We start from the raw sequence: 19,584 nt of genomic DNA, 5'->3' as shown, positions 1-19,584 counted from the left end.
TTCATAACAGATCATATAAAAATTTATTGCAAGAATTCCTACATTTCACCTCTTGTCTTGAAATAAAGGGAAAAGTACTTTTGTTGCTCTCAACTGCAGGCACTTGTATATTAGGAAGGACTGCTGTGACTAATCTAAAAAATTCAGGCTCTGGCCCAAACTGGATTTCCTCCTCCTGCACTCAGGGGTTGCTCCTGAAATGAGTGCTTGCCCACTTTCTGTCAGCACTTCTGAAGTTCTCAGAGCCCCTGTCCGAATATTCCATTTGGCTTAGCAGCTTGCTCCTTGGGTCTTAAAACACAAAACAGAACAGTTAGTGGAGGCAGTCAGGATTCCATGGGGTGGCACAAATCAGTAGAAGGAGCAAAAATTTGTAGCATGAGACTTGACAGAACCCTGGGTTGGCCATGACCTACTCCTGTGGTCTCAGATAGATGTCTTACCATCTTTGGACCACAGTTTCCTCAGTGACTAAGAAGAGTGATATCCAAATACAAATAGGACTAGTAATACCTACTTTGCAGATTTAGCGGAAGGATTAGAACGTGCCGGTGTATAATATGTGCTCGGTAAATATTTGTGGAATATGGTGGATTAGCAAATTTCACACACATCCTTGGGGATATATGTTCCAGGACATGCTGGGCCTCATCACAAGCATTGGGCAGAGAGGACAGAGGTGTCCTTGAACAGTGAAGAATGGTTCCTCCCACAAAGGGCGTCCCCACCCTGTCCCAGCCCAAGGTGCCCCCGGTCACTAAGAGAACACACCTTAGTACCCAGACAATGCCAAACGGCCTTTGGGATGTCTTTATTATTCTGTTTCTCATTCTCTCTCTCTTTTGGAAGTAGTGTCTATGTGCATCATGGGACTTGAATTTATAACTCAGATCACGAGTCACATGCTCTACCAACTGAGCCAGCCAAGCACCCCTGTTTCTAGTTCTCTTGGTCACATGGTCTGAGCCCCATATGTCTGGCTTTCTCTTGCTTTCTTTTCCACTCCTTCTCACCTTCTATTTTCCTGCCCCCTTTCTTATTCTCCTTTCCATCATGAGCAACTCCATAGCTAAGATTCATCTTAATCCAGCCCTATGACCTATCACAACTCAGGTCGATTGTGTGAGATGGCGTGAGATTCTGTATACAAAAGAAGTCTCAAATCTTATACAAATGTAAAGAATTATGATCTTGGTGGTGGGGATAATGCCTGTAATGATGACCAAAACCCAGGGGGTTAATCCTGAGGATGGTGACTCTGCAGTTTTGAGTTCTAATCTGGGGCAGTTAATGAACTCTCAAAGCAACTCTGCCTACTGGGTGAAAGAAAAAATTAGCTCAATAATCAATCAAATTCTCTGTTGGTGTGAAAGAGCATGGGGATAAAAAGAGGACCAGTGTACGTAATGTTTAGGAAAGTCTCCACCTGTATTTCACACCAGTTCAACAAGCGGAATCATCATGGAGTTGGGAAATGATTGGATGTAGATTGAAGAAGAAAGGGAGACAGTAGGGATAAATGACCCTGATTTTGGAGGACTCCCTGTGTGTCCACAAAGCCCCTTTTCGAGAATTTTCAAAAGGTGGTCCTTCCTGCAGGTGGAGGGAGTCTGTGCCAGGAGAGGGGGCCTGGCCCGCAGAGAGCAGTTGGAGTTCAGCCTCAGGGCCACTGGGACCAGGCACTCTCCTGCAGACCACCACCCAGCCGTCCTGCTGGGGGCTCCAGAGTGGGAGCCACGGGGTCCTCTACTGAGGGGTATTTGAGACTATTTTGTTTTAAATCTATTAAAATCATCTGAGCTCTCCTGTTGAAGGTCTGTTTCCTAGGCTACAGATGGGGGACTTGGGGCACCTGGGTGGCTCACTCAGTTAAGCATCCGACTCTTGGTTTTGGCTCAGGTCATGATCTCACTCCCTGCATCAGGCTCTGTGCTAACAGCACAGAGCCTCCTTGGGGTTCTCTCTCTCCCTCTCTTTCTCTGCCCCTCCTGTGTGTTCTCTCTCTCTAAAAATAAATAAATAAACGTAAAAAAAAAAAATAAAATCGTCTGTTAAAGAGAGTGTATATTCCTTTTGAAAACTTATCCTGTATAGCAAAATGTTGAATCAGAAAAGAAGCTTGCACCCAGCATGATGACAGAAAAGTGAGCCAGTGAAGGAAACACTCGAGTAAATCATGTGGACCACATCTCAGGAAGAGATGAGCACACTCCCGTGATCCTGGCAGTCCCGGCAGTATGTCTCAGACACACTTCAGTCACCTAGGAAATTTATGGGAAAGAACTGAAGGGAGGATGGGAAGTTGGAAAAAGGGGAAAATTGGAAAATGGGGGTCACGACTAATTGTGAATGCCACTTCCTTGAAAGCCACACTCACCTTGTCCTCCCCATAGTGAAATTAAGAGTTCATGTTGGCAACTGATTTTATTTTTTGGAGGTTCGGGTGTCAGCTGTTTAAGGATCTGATCCCTGTCTCCAGGATATCATAATCTCACCATGGAGTGGGACTTGTGGGCGAAGAGGTGACTGGCGCAAGACTGACAGTTTGCATCTTCTTTCAAAAACTTGAAGCATCCTCTTCCTATGACCAAAGATAGTTATTTTTTTATTAAATTTTTTTTCAATGTTTATTTATCTTTGAAAGAGAGAGAGAGATAGTGCTAGTGGAGGAGGGGCAGAGAGAGAGGGAGACACAGAATCCAAAGCAGACTCCGGGCTCTGAGCTGTCAGCACAGACCCCAACACGGGGCTCGAACCCACGAGCCATGAGATCATGACCTGAGCTGAAGTTGGACGTTTAACCAACTGAGCTGCCCAAACACCCCTGACCAAAGATATTTAAAAAGAAAGAAAAAAAAAAAAAGCCCATTCGACTTTTGAGCAAACCCAGGCAATATCCCTACTTGGAATTGGGAGTGAGATTCCTGTGGCATTGATCTTGAGAAGATTAAAGAAACAAGGAAAGAGCCCTAAAATGTTGGGGTGTTTAGGAAGAGAGGAGAGAAAATCGAACTGCATTTGATTATGTTTGGAATTGATTCCATCGCGAATGGTAGTAAGGATGGGATGAGTGCTATTTCAGCAAATCTCACCATCTCGGAAGGAATTTTGAATAACCACACTGTATGGGAAGCTGGTGGGCTTTCCTAAACCCAAACCTAAGAGTTCAAGTCCAAAAGCTGCAAACATGGTCTCAGGTGTCACCGTCAGAAAGCATGGTTGAACTTCTTTTCCTGATGGGGATTGCAATGTTAGCAAAACAGGATTTTAAAAAGGAAAACAAATCAAAGCATTTTTTTTTTCTTCCAAGAAGAAAATGGAATGGCCTGCTCAGGAGCGTAAGTAAGGCTTTCTAGCAGAGGATACAAGGCAGCTGGGAGGCATGGAAAGTAGCAGCCACACTCCCATGACTAACTTCTTAAAAAGTGTGAAATGGTTAATTTCACAGTAGGCTTTCCTCGTTCTTTGGTAAAACTTGGTGGATTTCCCGACTGATTTGTTAATACAGACTTTCACTCACATGTTTGTACTATTCTTTCAAGCTTCCCACCCAAGCTCTTCAAATAGAACCTCTAAGAAAAGCTTTCAACCTGAGTGGGAGAAACAGCTGAACACCTTGCCGTAGTATCCTGTGGGGAATTGTATTATTATACTCAATTTTATTAAATTTTCTTTTCTTTCCATGTAATGCTCATTTTCTCTAAAAGAGGGAAAGCAAAAGGAGAAACACTGTCTGAAAATCACTTTTGTACTTTTGGTTTACGAAGTTAAAAAATTACCATAAAAAAAGAGAATCGTTCTTTAACGCAGGGGCTAAGATTAGGCATTCTATAGTCTTAATAATTATATTCTGGTGTTAAATTAACTTTTGAACAATGCTCTGCAATTCAAGCAACAGAAGGCCAAGAAACCAAATTGCACATTATTTCATTTTTTATGAGTAAGAAATATAGGTCCCTTTCAAACCTGAGTAGTTCATATTGATGGCTTTAATTATTTTAGGGCCTGGCTTGTTTTTCCCTTAAGTGTACACATGGAATTTAAAATAACTTTTGAGTCCCCGAAGGTTATTTATTTTCCATGAATTTTTCCATTAACATTAAGACATTGGCTTTAGAGTTGATGGCATCTACCTTTTTCCAACCTGACTGGCTGCTATCATGACATGTCAACTGTCCAACTGTTGGCATTTTTAAACTTCACACTGTTTTGTCTTTAATCTAATTAAATGGCCCAGTTCACCATTCTTGCCCTAATTCAGCCACAATAACAAACCGCAAAAAATTGGGATAGTGTGCTTTTCATTACATGCCTGTTAACTTTACTGGTGTGATTCAGTCGTACAAATTATGATATTAATGTGTAAATTAGCAAGGGGCTATTACTTAGGTAATTCTTTGTTTACACTTAGGCACAGTACAAGGAAGATTTTTAAAAATCACAGTTGGTTTCCTTCCTTTCTGTTTCTCCCAGAATGCTACAGTTTTGGTTCTGTCCGGCTGGTACGATGACAATGGACTTGCAGACCAGGGGAAAGATGTCAAGTAGAAGGTTATCTGTGGGCCGTGGAACTCTGAACATCAAAAATTAATGAAATATTGATTGAGAATCTAGGGAGACCCTACCTCTAAGAAGTGCACACTCTTTAGAGAAATATGATAGAAATGGGGATGTTGGAAATAATTGGAATAAATTATTAGTTGGAATAAATAAATATAAACAAATAGGAAATGGAGATATTAGAAATATGATAGAAATGGAGATAATGGAAATAATAATGCTGTATGAGATAATGTATATTAAGCACTAAGTTACAAATATTTTGAGTTCAAAAGTGACACGTTATAAAATTTTGGAGCTAGCAGGAAATTTAGGCCTTCTGAGTCCCACTCCCTTATTTTGCAGAGAAAAAACCGAGGTCCAGAAAGGGCAAATGATTTGTGTAGGGTCACTCAGCTTATACGTAGCAGAGTGGAAGCTAGATTCAGTGTCCACTAACTTCCCGCCCAGCCCCTTAGGTACCATCACTGCCCCCCCATCATCTCCAAAGGGCAATCAGGGAACACTTCATAGCAGACATGAGTTTGAATCACACTTTAAAAACCCAAATTCAGGGCCTCTCAGTAGGGTTGTGCAGGTTGGGCGCTGCACATCTCTAGCAGGTGCCAGCCATTCCCGTAGGCTCTGATGACCACCTCCCGGAGAGGAAGACATAAGGCAGGATTTATAGAGGCAGAGAACATGAAGTCGTGGTGGGTTGGGGTGCTTTGACTCCTTCTGGCTCTCCTGTTCCCTGGGTGTGTTTCTGTTTGAGTCGACCACCTTAGCCCCAGGACACCCCTCAGGGAGGTCAGGTCGGATCTGTAAGACATCACTTCAAAGATGGGCACTTCAGGAATCCTTGGCATCACTAAAACCTCCACTAGGGCTTGAGTACTGGCTCTATTGTCTGTGTGATCTTAGGGAAGTTACTTAACCTCTCTGAGCTCAAAGATAATGGTAGCACCTACCTAACAGGATTCTTGTGAACCTTAAATGAAATCATGTTTATAAAGCAATTATCAGAGCACTTGGTCTGTAGGAAGTGACTTGGTTCATTCCAGCTGCCATAACAGAAATACCACTGGCTGGGGGGGCGTAAACAGCGGTCACTTTTCACTAGTTCTGAAGGCTGGCGAGACCAAGACCAAGGCACCAGTAGATTCAGCTTCTGGTCCATGAACAGATGTCTTCTCCTGAGTCCTGATATAGCTGAAGGGAAGGGGGCGCTCTGTGCAGTCTCTTTTATAAGAGCACTAATCCCATCACTGAGGGCTCTATCTTCTTCACCTCCCAAAAGTTTCACCTCCTAACACCATCACCTCGGGGATGAGGTTTCAATGTGAATTTGGGGTGGAGGGTTGGCATATACAAGCACTGAGTCTGTAGCAGTGAGTATGAAATAACTGTTCACTATTTTAAACACTAGGGCTCTAATCCACCCTGAGATTGTACATCCAGCCCTTGGTTTGCCCTGAGCAATCCCTCTGAGGACGCTGAGGCCGTGGGGGAAATCAACTCCACTTTCTTCCTCGAGGCAACAAAGTCAAAGGCATGTATCCGGGCCATCGTGAAAAACACGCTCCTGAGCAAAGCCTTCTGGCATCTCTCCCTCGGTGACCATAAAGCACTGTGCCATTGACTCAAGGAGCATTAAGACCATTCCAGTTTTCAAATTTTGAAACACCTTCTCTAAAAACAGCTCACCGTGTTGCCCATGACAAGTGTCTGTCACAAAATTCCCAAGAATCATTCTGCTCTCCTACTCTGGTTTCAAAGCATCTCCATGTGCTGTAAGGGCGCACAGATATATTTCTCTTCCTGGTCTCCAGCGTCCAGAGTAGAAGATCTGGCTGAGCTGGCAGCTTGGCATCACAGGGACTAAATGATTTTCAGTATCAGGAATGCAGATCTGTGCTTCCATTAAGGGGGAAATACAATCGCTGGATGCTGGGATCTCAGAGCAGACATCTGATACAGCCCCCGTCTTCTCTGATAAGGTGGCAGTGTGGGCATGGGGGGCATTTAGGCGAAGCTACAAGGACAGCTGGGGCCAGCCCATCTCTCGCTAGAAGCAGGAGGGTCTAGAGACGCTAAAGGGTAACGACGCGCTGTCGCTTATAATTAATATTCTCCCAAAGGCGTTCCTTCCTGGGCTGCTAATTCAAAGACCTCTGCGCCTCTGAATTTTGGTGTGGGCACTGCTGAGCGCTGCTTGTTAGTGGGGGTCCCCTAGGGAAGGCGAGGGGGTGATATACTTCAGAGAAGGGCCCACCCCCTTTCTCCTCCTGCAGGAGAAGGGCCAATTTGGAGCTGTCCTGGGGTACTTCTTCAGCCCAGACAAAGACTTACTGTCTGGAAGCTTTCAGAGGGGATGTCTATTTATATCCTAGGTGTCATTTTGGAGCTTGATTCTGCTTACTTATACCACATGGGTTTCCACTAGAGATGAGGAAAATCCGGCAGTCTGTTTCTCCGTGCTAAGGCATCACTGAGATATAGAAGTGAGGCTTTTAGGCACTTTAAATTTAAATCTCTCCCAGGGCAGTCTGTCTACAACTTCCATTAGGAAATTGGATTATAATATGTCCTAATGTCTGACAGTTTTTCATTCACTTAATCTGACTCATTCTGTGGTTCTTACTTAAGTGTTAAATCCCAGCTCTAAACACTTTGTGGTTTAGGGAACACCAAAATTCATTATGATCCAGCCTGGCCCATCCAGACACTCAGTTGTCATTTGCTCTCTCTAGGGGACAGTTGGTAAATCTTCAGGGGGACCCAAGATAAGTAAAATACAATCTTTGCCTCCACAGAACTTATCGTGGCAGGGGAGAGAAGGGGGATTTAAGAGAAAAAGTCAGTAATCCTTTATAAGTAATCTGCATAATTTGGTCTGGTTATTTCTGGAGTGCTGTAGAAATATCTATGAACCTTGGTTTCTTTGTCTGTGAAATGGAGACTGATGACTTAGGGGGCTATTGTAATAACACAGTAACTAAGAACATAGTGATTAAGAGGGGTAGCCCCCAACCAGACTGTGTCAGTTCGAATCCCAGATTTGCCACGTGGATCTACCTGGTCTGAATACTAGTTCTGGAACTCCGAGTGAGTTATCTTATTTTTCCAAGCTTCTGTGTTCCCTCCCCTGTCCAGTAGGGTTTATGACAGTACCTGCCTCTGGGTTGTTTAAATAAAGGATTAAACGACCAAAGTACTCAGAGTAGATTTGGCACAATGTAAGCTGCTGCTGAAAATTAGCTATTGATATTATTCATGTTCTCACACATTACAAATTAATTTATTTCACGAGGACTGATGAGCCAGGGAAGTGTGGCTGGAATAGGAACCCAGTTCTTCTTTTTTTAAAAAAAATAATTATTTATTTTTGAGAGAGAGAGAGAGTGTGTGTGCGCGCATGAGCAGGGCAGGGGCAGAGAGAGGGAGAGGGAGACACAGAATCTGAAGCAGGCTCCAGTCTCTGAGCTGTCAGTGCTGTGGGGCTTGAACCCACGGACTATGACTCAAACCCCAGGCCAAAGTTGGATGCTTAACCAACTGAGCCACCAAGGTACCCCAGGAACCCAGTTCTTCCAAGATAAAATTCCTGTTTTTCTCTCCCCTGTATAATAACACTTCCCTGGAATATGAATAACAATACTTCAAGACCCAACATAAGTGCTGTCCATGCTGTTGGAGACCTACAGACTTGCTGAGGAGCTGGGACCCTGACTTCACCATCCACATTTCTCTCGCACTTAAGTCAGCACGTGGTGAATGCTCAGTAAATGGTAGTTAAGGACACTGCTGCTGAATATGAGCACGTAATAAGGAGGCAGGACATCCCCTGGCACGTTCAGGGGTGAAAATTCAGCATGTCTGGAGTTTAGGGGCTGTATTTGCTAAGACGAGAACAGATTTTCACAAGCTTGGTGTCTTAAATTTATTCTCTCATGGGTCTGGAGGCCAGAGTATGAAACTGTAGGGGAGGAAAAAGTTTTTCCTCCACCCTGTTAGGTTTCCTCCACCCTGTAAATTAAAGTAACAAAAGTCACATTAACATAACAATTTTATTCAATATTAACATTTTAACATTTATCTGTATGCCGGGGTCTCATAGAAAAGGAAATGAAAACCCATAGAAGGGGGTTAGGCCCGAAAGCTTGTATACTACTTTAACAAAGAATGATAAATTTGTGAAGAAATGACAGGGCGAAGGAGAAGTGTTTAGGATCTTAAGGGGCAGTAATTGTGAGAAAGTAAATATATGGAGAGAAACTAATGGAAGATAAGGATTATTTATTTATAAGGTGTGTGTGAAGATTCAAGTTGGTGCTATCTTCAGTGATAAGAGTTGTCTCCTATTCCTGGTACAGGGGAGAGGAAGGAGGACACTTCCACAAAGGGAAATTTATACTCTACTCTTATGCAGAAGGAGGGGAAGAGTAGAGAGCTTTTCCTGCATCTGCGATTTCTTGATTGCCTCCAGCTCAAAATAGTCTGTATGCCAAAGCAGTATATTTTGGAGGAACATAGTTTGATCCCATTCAGAACCAAGTTGTGTGCAAGCTTGGTTCCTTTTGGATGTTCAAGGGACAAATCCTTCCTTGACTCTTCCAGCTTCTGGTGGCTCCATGTTCTCCTTGGCCTGGGACCACATCAGACCCGTCTCTGACTCTGTCTTCACATGGCTTCCTCCTCCTCCTCCTCTCCCTCACTCTTCTCTTACAAGGACACTTGTCATTGGATTCAGGGTCCACTCTAATCCAGGATCATCTCCTCTGAAAATGTTGAACTTCATTATATCTGCAAAGACTCTTTTTCCAAATAAGGACACATTCACAGTTTCCAGGTAGACATACCTTTTGAGGGACCACCATTCAACCCACTGCAAGAGTGTTAAAAGGCACCAAGGAATCGGGGCACCTGGGTGGCTCAGTTGGTTAAGTGTCTGACTTCAGCCATAATAAGGAGGCATGACCTCATGGTTTGCGGGTTCAAGCCCCATGTTGGGCTCTGTGCTGACAGCTCAGAGCCTGGAGCCCGTTTTGGATTCCGTGTCTCCCTTTGTCTCTGCCCCTCCTTGGCTCACTCTCTCTCTCTTAAAAATGAATAAACATTAAAAAAATTTTTTAAAGGCACCAAGGGATCAAATTATCATGGAAAATAATTTGCTTTCTTTTTTTATTGAAGTATAATTTTTTTTAATTTTTTTTTAAATTTTTTGTTTTCAACGTTTTTATTTATTTTTGGGACAGAGAGAGACAGAGCATGAACGGGGGAGGGGCAGAGAGAGAAGGAGACACAGAATCGGAAACAGGCTCCAGGCTCTGAGCCATCAGCCCAGAGCCTGACGCGGGGCTTGAACTCACGGACCGCAAGATCGTGACCTGGCTGAAGTCGGACGCTTAACCGACTGCGCCACCCAGGCACCCCTATTGAAGTATAATTGACATACAATGTTATATTAGTTTCAGGTGTATGACATAGTGATTAAATGATTCTATGCATCATTCTATACTCACCATGATAAAGGTAGTTACCATTTTTCAGTAAACAATGTTATGACAACATTATTGACTATATTCTCTATGCTGCACTTTTCATCCTTGTGATTTATTTATTTTATAACTGGAAGTTTGTACCTCTTAATTCCCTTCACCTATGTCAGCCCCCATTCCTCTGCCCCCACTGTTCTGGCAACCACCAGTTCTCCGTATTTATGATTCTGTTTCTGTTTTGTGTTTGTTTTGGTTTTTAGATTCCACTTATAAGTGAAATCATATGGCATTTGTCCTTTTCTTTCTGACTTATTTTACTTAGTATAATACCCTCTACATCCATCATATTGTCACAAATGGCAAGATCTCACTCTTTTTTATGGCTGGGTAATATTCCATTGTGTATGTATATATTGTATGTATGTACACACACACACACACACACACACACACACACACACTCCACATCTTTATCCATTCATCTATCCATGGACATGGGTTGTTTCCATATAGTGGCTATCGTAAATAATGCTGCAATAAACATACGGGTGTATATATATTTTTGAATTAGTGTTTTCATTTTCTTTGGGTAAATACCCAGTAGTAGAATAACTGGATTATATAGTATTTCTATTTTTAATTTTTTGAGGAATCTCCATACTGTTTTCCCCAGTGACTGTGCCGATTTACATTCCCACCAACAGTCCACGAGAGTTCCTTTTCCTCACTAAAGCTTTTTATTTCTTGTCTTTTTGATACTTGCCGTTTTGACAGGTGTGAGGTGATTGTTAAGGTTTTGATTTGCATTTCCTTGATGAGTGATGTTGAGCATCTTTTCATGTATCTGTTGACCATCTGTATGTCTTCCTAAGAAAAATGTCTATTTAGGTCCTCTGGTCATTTTTTTAATTGGCTTATTTTGTTGTTTTTTGTTGAATTGCAAAGTCCTTATATATTTTGGATATTAACTTCATAGCAGATATATCATTTGCAAGTATCTTCTCCCATTCACTAGGCTGCCTTTTTGTTTTGTTGATAGTTTCCTTCACTGTCCAAAGCTTTTTATTTTGGTGTAGTCCCAACTGTTTATTGTTGCTTTTGTTTCACTTGTCTAAGGAGACATATCTAGAAAAATATCACTAAGGCTGATGTCCATGAGGTTACTGCCTATGTTTTCAGTTAGGAGTCTTAGGATTTCAGGTCTCACATTTAGGTCCTTAATCCATTTTGAGTTTAATATTGTGTATGGTGTACAAAACTGGTCCAGTTTCATTTTTTTACATGTAGCTGCCCAGTTTTCCCAGCACCATTTATTGAAGAGACTGTCTGTTCCCTGTTAAGCATTCTTGTCTTTGTTTTAGATTAATGGACTATAGAAGTGTGGGTTTATTTCTGGGTTCTCTATCCATTGACCTATGTTGTCTATTTTTGGACCAGTACTGTCCTGTTTGGATTACTATAGCTTTGTAGTATGTCTTGAGATATGAGATTGTGATACCTCCAGCTTTGTTCTTTCTCAAGATTGCTTTGGCTATTCAAAGTCATTTGAGCTTCTATACAAATTTTTGGATTATTTGTTCTAGTTTTGTAAAAAATAGTTCTGGTATTTTGGTAGAGATCATGATGAATCTGTAGATTGCTTTGAGTAGTATGGACATTTTAATAATTTTCGTTTTTCCAATCCATGAGCATGATATATTTTTCCATTTGTTGGTATTATCTTCAATTTCTCTTATCAATATTTTATAGTTTTCAGAGTACATGTCTTTCATCTCCTTGGTTAAATGTATTCCTAGGTAGTTTATTCTTTTTGATGCAATTGTAAATGAGATAAATTTCTTAATTTCTCCTTCTGTTATTTTGTTATTACTATATATAAATACAACAAAGTTTTGTACATTAATTTTGTATCCTGCAACTTTACTGAACTTTTTATTCTAATAGCTTTTAGGTGGAGTCTTTAGAGTTTTCTATATACTGTATCATGTCATCTGCAAATACTGTCAGTTTTACTTTTTCCTTACCCATTTGCATGCCCTTTCTTTCTTCCTTTCCTTCCTTCCCCTCCCTCCATTGCCCGCCCCTTCCTTCCTTCCTTCCTTCCTTCCTTCCTTCCTTCCTTCCTTCCTTCCTTCCTTGTCTGAATGCAGTCGCTATGATTTCCATTATTATGTTGAATAAAAGTGGCAAGTGTAGACATCCTTGTCTTGTTCCTGATTGAGGATGATGTTAGCTGTGGGTTTGTCATATATGCCCTTATGATGTTGAGGTACATTCCCTCTAAACCCATTTTGTTGAAAGTTTTTAAAATGAATGTATGTTGAATCTTGTCAAATGCTTTTTCTGCATCTGTTGAGATGATCATATGGTTTTTACCCTTCATTTTATTAATGTGATATATCACATTGATTGATTTGCAGATATTGACCTATCATTCTATCTCTGGAATAAATCCCACTTGGTCATGGTAAATGATCCCTTTAATGTAATGTCAAATTTTATTTACTAATATGTTGTTGAGGATTTTTGCATCTGTGTTTATCAGGGATATTAGCCTATAGTTTGCTTTGCTTGTAGTTTCTTTATCTGGTTTTGCTACCAGGCTAAAGCTGGCCTTGTAGAATGAAGTTCAAAAGATTTCCTTCATCTTCTATTTTTTGGAATAATTTGAGGAGAATAGGTATTAAATCTTTAAATATTTGGTAGAATTTACTCGTGAATCCACCTGGTCCTGGTCTTCTGTTCATTGGGAGTTTTTTGATTACCAGTTCAATTTTGTTACTAGTAATTTGTCTGTTCACATTTCTATTTCTTCCCAATTCAGTTTTGGAAGATTTTGTGTTTCTAGAAATGTATCCAGTTTTTCTAGGTTGTCCAGTTAGTTTGCATGTATTTTTAATACTATTCTCTTAGAATCTTTTGTATTTCTGTGGTGTCAGTTGTTACTTCTTTTCTTTCATTTCTGGTTTTATTTATTTATTTGAGTCCTCTTTTTTCCTTGATGAGTCTGGCTAAAGGCTTATCAATTTTGGCTACCTTTCCAAATAACTATCTATTGGTTTCATTGATTTTTTTCTATTGTCTTTTTAGGCTCTGTTTTATTTATTTCTGCTCTGATCTTTATTATTTCCTTCCTTCTACTAACCTTGGGCTTTATTTCTTCTTCTTTTGTTAGTTACTTTAGGCAGGATATGAGATTGCTTATTTGAGACTTTTCTTGTTTCTCGGGGTGGGCCTATATTGCTATAATCTCCCTGTTTAGAACTGCTTTTGCTGTGTCCCAAAGATTTTGGACCACTATGTTTTCATTTTCATTTGTCTCCATATTTTTTTTTTAATTTCTTCTTTGATTTCTTTATTGGCCCATTGTCTGTTTAGGACCATGTTGTTTAGCATCCACAGAATTGTGATTTTCCAGCTTCCTTTTTGTATTTCTGTATTCTCTGTATATCATATCTAATAATAATTATATTGTATATTAATAAAACACATATTATATAATATATATTACACACATATGTAATCCAACTCTTGTTGGATTGTTCTCTTTACCATTACGTAATGCCCTTCTTTGATTCATGTTACATTCTTTGTCTTAACATCTGTTTTGTCTGATACAAGTACTGCCACCCCAGTTTTCTTTCTCTCTCTCTCTCTCTCTCTCTCTCTTTTTTGCTTCCTTTTGCATGGAATATCTTTCCATCCTTCACCTTCAGTCTAAATGTGTCTTTAGGTCTGAAGTGAGTCTCTTGTAAGCAGCATATAGATGAGTCTTGTTTTTTTAATCCATTCAGTCACCTGTGTCTTTTGATTGGCACATGTCGACCATTTACATTTAAAGTAATTACTGAGGGACGCCTAGGTGGCTCACGTTGGTTAAGCATCCAGCTCTTGACTTCAATTCCGGCCATGATCTCACAGTTGATGAGTTCAGCCCCACATCGGGCTTTACGTTGGCACTGTGGGACCTTCTTGGGATTCTCTCTCTCTCCCTCTCTCTCTCTGTCCCTCCCCTGCTCATGTGCTGTCTTTCTCTCTCTCTCAAAATAAATAAACTTAAAAAAAATAATTACTGATATGTGTCTTCCTTTTTTCTTCTTTATCTCTCTTTCCTTGTGATTGATGACTTTTAGTGTTATGCTTGGATCAAATAATTTGCCTTTAATGTAATTACCTGTGAGGTTAGCAAGTGACTGCTTTCTACATGTACAACAAGTGCCTCCTGCCTAACTTCTTCTCCCACCCACCCCTCACAGAACTTCCATGAGGGAATCCCCCACTCCAGAGTGTCAAGAATATTGAACATTGAACTTTCTAAATATTGAAGACCTCAGGATGGGGAAGGTGGGAGAAATGCAACTTGTTGGTACACATTACCCTTTACTATCTCACTAACACGGATCTTCCAAAGATCTAGGAACAGGGGACAGGACAGAAGAATGTGAACAGAAAGAGGCCAGCGTCCCAATCTGTGCCTTTTCTGAGTAGGACATTTCACTGAATCAGAGATGAGCACTGTTACAGGAAAACATACATTAATAATATTAAACATAGAAAATTTATCAGGTCCTTACTATGCCTGGGATTTCTTTTGAGCATTTAATCCTTTTCACAATCTTTTGATGTAGGTATTATTATTATCCCCATTTTATACATAAAGAAATAGACCCAGAAAGGTTAAGTCACTATACAAGGTCACACAGTCACAACTAGTAAAGGCAGAATCGAAGTCCAGAAGGTCTGGGTTCAGAGCCTGTGCTCTTACCCAAAATAACAAGTAATAACTTTAAAATTTTTTTTTAACATTTATTTATTTTTGAGACAGAGAGAGACAGAGCATGAACAGGGGAGGGGCAGAGAGAGAGGGAGACACAGAATCGGAAGCAGGCTCCAAGCTCTGAGCCATCAGCCCAGAGCCCGACGCGGGGCTCGAACTCACGGTCGGTGAGATCGTGACCTGAGCTGAAGTCGGACGCTCAACCGACTGAGCCACCCAGGCGCCCCAACAAGTAATAACTTTAATAAAAGGTACACAATAGCCCCTCCTCCACCACCACCTGCATACACAACCTTTAAGCCTGGAATCTGGGCATTGAGTCCATTTTTCCTATAGTCACCCACCCAGGTCTTAATCCTGCATTCCGTGAAGTCCTACTATGGAAGTATCAACACAAAAGGTACAAGTGGGTCATTTGTCATCCTTTCTCGCATACTGGAGGATGACCAATGGAAATAAATAGCTTTGCTTTCTGTGGGCTCGCTAGGTAGGGACTGAATAAGAACTGCAACTTTAGTCTGACGTTTCATGCAGTTTTTTCAGCTAAAGAGATATTCATGTGGCCTCATATATTAAGTCATTTGTTTTTGCATCCTTTTTTTTTTCCTTTAAGAAGATCTTAAATTTTTACCGTTGAGAGCTGGGAGGTCATAGGGCGGTGTCCCTATTTCTAAAGGGAGAGCCTGGGGCCACAAGTGGCAGCTGACCACAGTCACAGTACCGTTCCCTGCAGATGGCCCAGAATCTCCTGCCCCCATGATGGGGGAGAGAGGGCGAGGGTTCGGCCACCAGCACAGGCACTGGCTCGCAGAGCAGATGCTCCTGTTCATGGTCCTGATACAGGGTCCTGAGGTCTTCTCCTCAGCTTCCTAGTTCTTTGATTTAGGGGGATCTGGGGCTGCTGGGGAAGGTGCTGCAGCAGAGGGTGGGGCAGTCAAGCCACTGACTCTTTTCCATCCACCCTGGGAGAACTTAGTATTTTAACTCCAATTTGGCAGATTCTCTATGTGCTGGCTGAATGTCAGCCCTACCCTAGGCCTCAGTTTTCTACTTGTAAGAGGAACATTCTGGATTCAGGGATGACCAGGGTTTTCTGGCCCCTATATTCCAGCCTGTAGGCCTGATGGGCCCCCTGGGAAAACAGAGGCTGGGGTAGGAGAAGGGGGAGAGACAAGCGAGCATCACAGAGGCACCCCTTCTCCAGCCCCCCGGTGGGATGTATCAGAACAAGCTGTAGGCTGTCAGGCTGTTGGGATTAACTAGCATCCGTGCAGCAGGTAAAGTGACAGTGAACAAGTGTGAACATGAATGGGTGTGTGTGCGGGTCTGTGAGCATGTTAATGAAATTCTCTGGTATGGGGGTGACATCCCTGATCAGAGACCCAAGGTAGGCCAAGAGCCATGGGCAGCCTGATCAAATTTTCTTCCTTCAGCAGCTATGGCCAGAACCCTCACCTGTGACCTCTCCAATACAGCATGTGGTATTTCAACAAGTATTTTATTATATTACAGCGAGGTTCATACTATCTTCTTCAGACTACAAATGTAATATATGCTCATTTTGTTACCCTGGAAATGCAAACAGTTTAAAGAAGGAAATAGGAAGGAAATAAAAATCACTAGTAATCTCATTGTCTACTGATACTCTGTGTATTGCTAACTAGATTCTCGCTCGTGTGTGTGTGTGTGTGTGTGTGTGTGTGTGTGTGTGTGAATGTGTGTTTTGTCACATATAATGACGATAGCTAACATACATGGCTCTCCTGCCTGTGTTAAACACTGTGCTAAGAATTTACAGGATTGTTTCATTGAACCCTTACAGAAAACCTAAGGTGAAAAGGTACCATAATTAATAGCAGTTTACAGGTAAGGAGACTGGGGCCTCCAGTGAGTTCACATTTCATATGCAGGTGTATATTATGTTACATATTATACATGTTATTATGTTAATATAACATGTATATAATATATATTCTTTTCTATCCTGTTATGTTACCTACTATAATGTATATTCCATTATGTAACATAGTAACATGAGCAGCTTTCATGATATTAAGTTTTCTTTAAAAGCCTGATCTTTAATGGTTTCATAACATTCCAGAGTGTACATATATGGTTCATGTCACCATATCTCTCTTGAACATTTTTGGTCCCCTCTCTAGCTTTCAGCCTCAAAAGTAACACCGTCATGAACATCCCAGCACATAACTTTTGGTGGGATGTCTGACTGGTTCTTTAGTTCCCCCAAAATAAAACATATTAGGTCAAAGGTTGGGAGCCATTTTAAAACCATTGATTGGTCTGGATGAAATTGCCTCCTAGAAATATTGGACCATTTTGTATTCCCATCAGTGGAACATGAATCTGTTGATCTTACCTCCAGTGTTTTATGCAATTTAAAGATTTTTATTTCTCCTTTTAATGATTGCGTTTCAAACTGAGGGTTGATGAGGGGTGGGGGCCCAGGGGTGGCAGGGAAAATGGGTGATGGGCACTGAGGAGGGCACTTGTTGGGATGAGCACTGGGTGTTGTATGTGAGCGATGAATCAGGGGAATCTACTCCCAAAGCCAAGACTACACTGTATACACTGTATGTTAGCTAACTTGACAATAAATTATATTTAAAAAAATAATAAAATAAAATAACATTGATTTTTAAGAAAAAAAATAAAGATTGGGTCTTGAAATAGCTCTTTAATAAGAAACATTTGGGCTTACAAATAAGAGACAGAAAAAAGAAACAGGGGGGCAACCAAGCATGCAGTTGTTGGAAATATATTAAAATTCAAACCACAGGCCTCTAGTATGGAGGAAACAGCTGCAGTCTTTTTCGTTTTAAACATACATGGTGGGTTCTCCTTTTAATTCTTTTTTCCCCCAATTTAAATGCTGGATGGTTGTCAGTGTGTTGCTGGGAGGGAAGAAAAAATGTGAACTTCCCTGTTGAAAAGGTTATGAGAACGTGTGTGTGTGTGTGTGTGTGTGTGTGTGCCCACAAGTCTGTTAGATTGTTCTGAATATTTCGCCTCGAGAATAGTCAAACAACCACTCAATTGCTGGGCTTCTGTTAGCAGTAGCTAGACATGCTGTACCTCAAATAGAGAAGCAGACTGATCACTGTCGCAAGGGCTGCTCTCTGGGAAAACCAGCCGAGAGCCAGCTTTTATCTCTCTGAACCCACTCCCTCCAGATTACAGTATAAATCGTGGCAAGGGGCAGCTGGGTGGCTCAGTTGGTTAAGCTTCTGACTCTTGATTTTGGCGCAGGTCATGATCTCACAGTGCATTGAGTTTGAGCCCCGCATCGGGCTCTGCACTGACAGCACGGAGGCTGCTTGGGATTCTCTCTCTCTCTGCCCCTCCCCTGCTCACATGCACACACGCTCTCTCTCTCTCTCTCTCTCTCTCTCAAAAAAAAAAAAAATTGAGGCAAGAAATAAGAGTCTGAAGGAGTGACAAGTTCTGGGGTTAGTCATTTGCATCGTTAATAATCTCAGAGTAGATCCAAGCCATGCAGACCAGACCAGATGTGACACATGGCTGTCTCCCAGGGAAGGGTGCTGGAGGCTCGGTGGCCCCCAGTACTCGCTCATTACTCTTACCTGTGTATCCTTGGCATTATCTTTGTTGCACTTCCAAGACTGGAAGTGTGAACCCTCCAACCACTAAGCGTTAGCTGGTGCTTGTGCCTGGAGCCTGGGCCCTTTCCCGGAGGAGCGGTCTGCCTGTGTTTCATGTCTGGGGGGTTGGAACTAGCTCACGTGATTAGGGAGTCTGCGCACTCCCATGATCCGCGTCTGCGTGCTGGATACCCAGGAAAGCTGGTGGTGCGATTCAGGTTGAGTCTAAGGGCCTGATGGGAGCTGATGGTGTAACTCCCTCTTCAAGGGCAGAAGGTGAGATGAGATGCCCCAGCTCATGCAGGGAGGCAGGGAAAAGAGGGGTGAATGCTTCCTTCCTCCACCTTCCGTTCTCTTCAGGCCCTGGATGGATTGGATGAAGCCCACTCACACTGGGGAGGGTCACCTGCTTGCCTGACTTCACCCATTCAAAGGCCAGTCTCATTTGCAGACGCCCTCACAGACACATCCCGCAGCAACGTGTAATCAGGGCACCCCAAGACCTAGTCAGGTTGACGCACACTTGTAGCCATCACAGTGACTGTGGGAAGCTGCTATAAAGATTAGGAAGAGAGGTTTCCCTTTTGTGTCCCACAAAACAGAGGCCTCATAGCCTGCAGGACTGAACAGTTTCTACGTAACCTGAGTCACCTAAGCCCCGAGGATTTTCTGGCATCTGAGCCCACATCGGTAGGAATATCAGGAACTCTACCAGGAAGCAGGTAGAGCCAATCCTCGGAGGGTCAGAAAGCTCATAGGAATCGAATAAATTGCATTCTGGAAGGGGAGCCCCATTTCCTGGAGGACTTTCTGCAGTGATGGGCACGTTGTCTCCACACTGGCTAGTCTGGTAGCCGCTCGTCACGTGCGGCTGTTGAGTACCTAAAATGTGGCTGGTGCATCTGAGCAGCTGAATCCTTGATTTTATTTCATCTTGATTAATTTTAATAGAAACGGTCACCCGTGGCTGTTGGCTGCCACGTTGGGTAGCACAGAGGTTACAAACAATGAAAAAAGCTTTTTAGTTTTATGGCTAACCACGTTGAAAGCCCGAATCCTGTATTCAGAAAACTTTCAACTTAATCCAGCCGCAAGGAAGTAAGGTGTTGCCATCTATTCAAAAAAGAAGAACCAGGGGAACAGGACT

At 42.1% G+C, this 19,584-nt stretch overlaps 1 protein-coding gene across 1 annotated transcript in view; it reads left to right on the top strand.

Moving 5' to 3' along the window:
• Window positions 1–19,584, top strand: part of FRMD4A (FERM domain containing 4A) — a 612,832-nt gene that overhangs the window by 109,702 nt on the left and 483,546 nt on the right. The window lies entirely within an intron of this gene.

The sequence above is a fragment of the Leopardus geoffroyi genome, chromosome B4 (assembly GCF_018350155.1).
Source record: "Leopardus geoffroyi isolate Oge1 chromosome B4, O.geoffroyi_Oge1_pat1.0, whole genome shotgun sequence".
NCBI classification, from domain to species: domain Eukaryota; kingdom Metazoa; phylum Chordata; class Mammalia; order Carnivora; family Felidae; genus Leopardus; species Leopardus geoffroyi.
The sequence above is the reverse complement of the archived record's forward strand: the minus strand, read 5'-3'. Positions and strand labels throughout refer to the sequence as shown.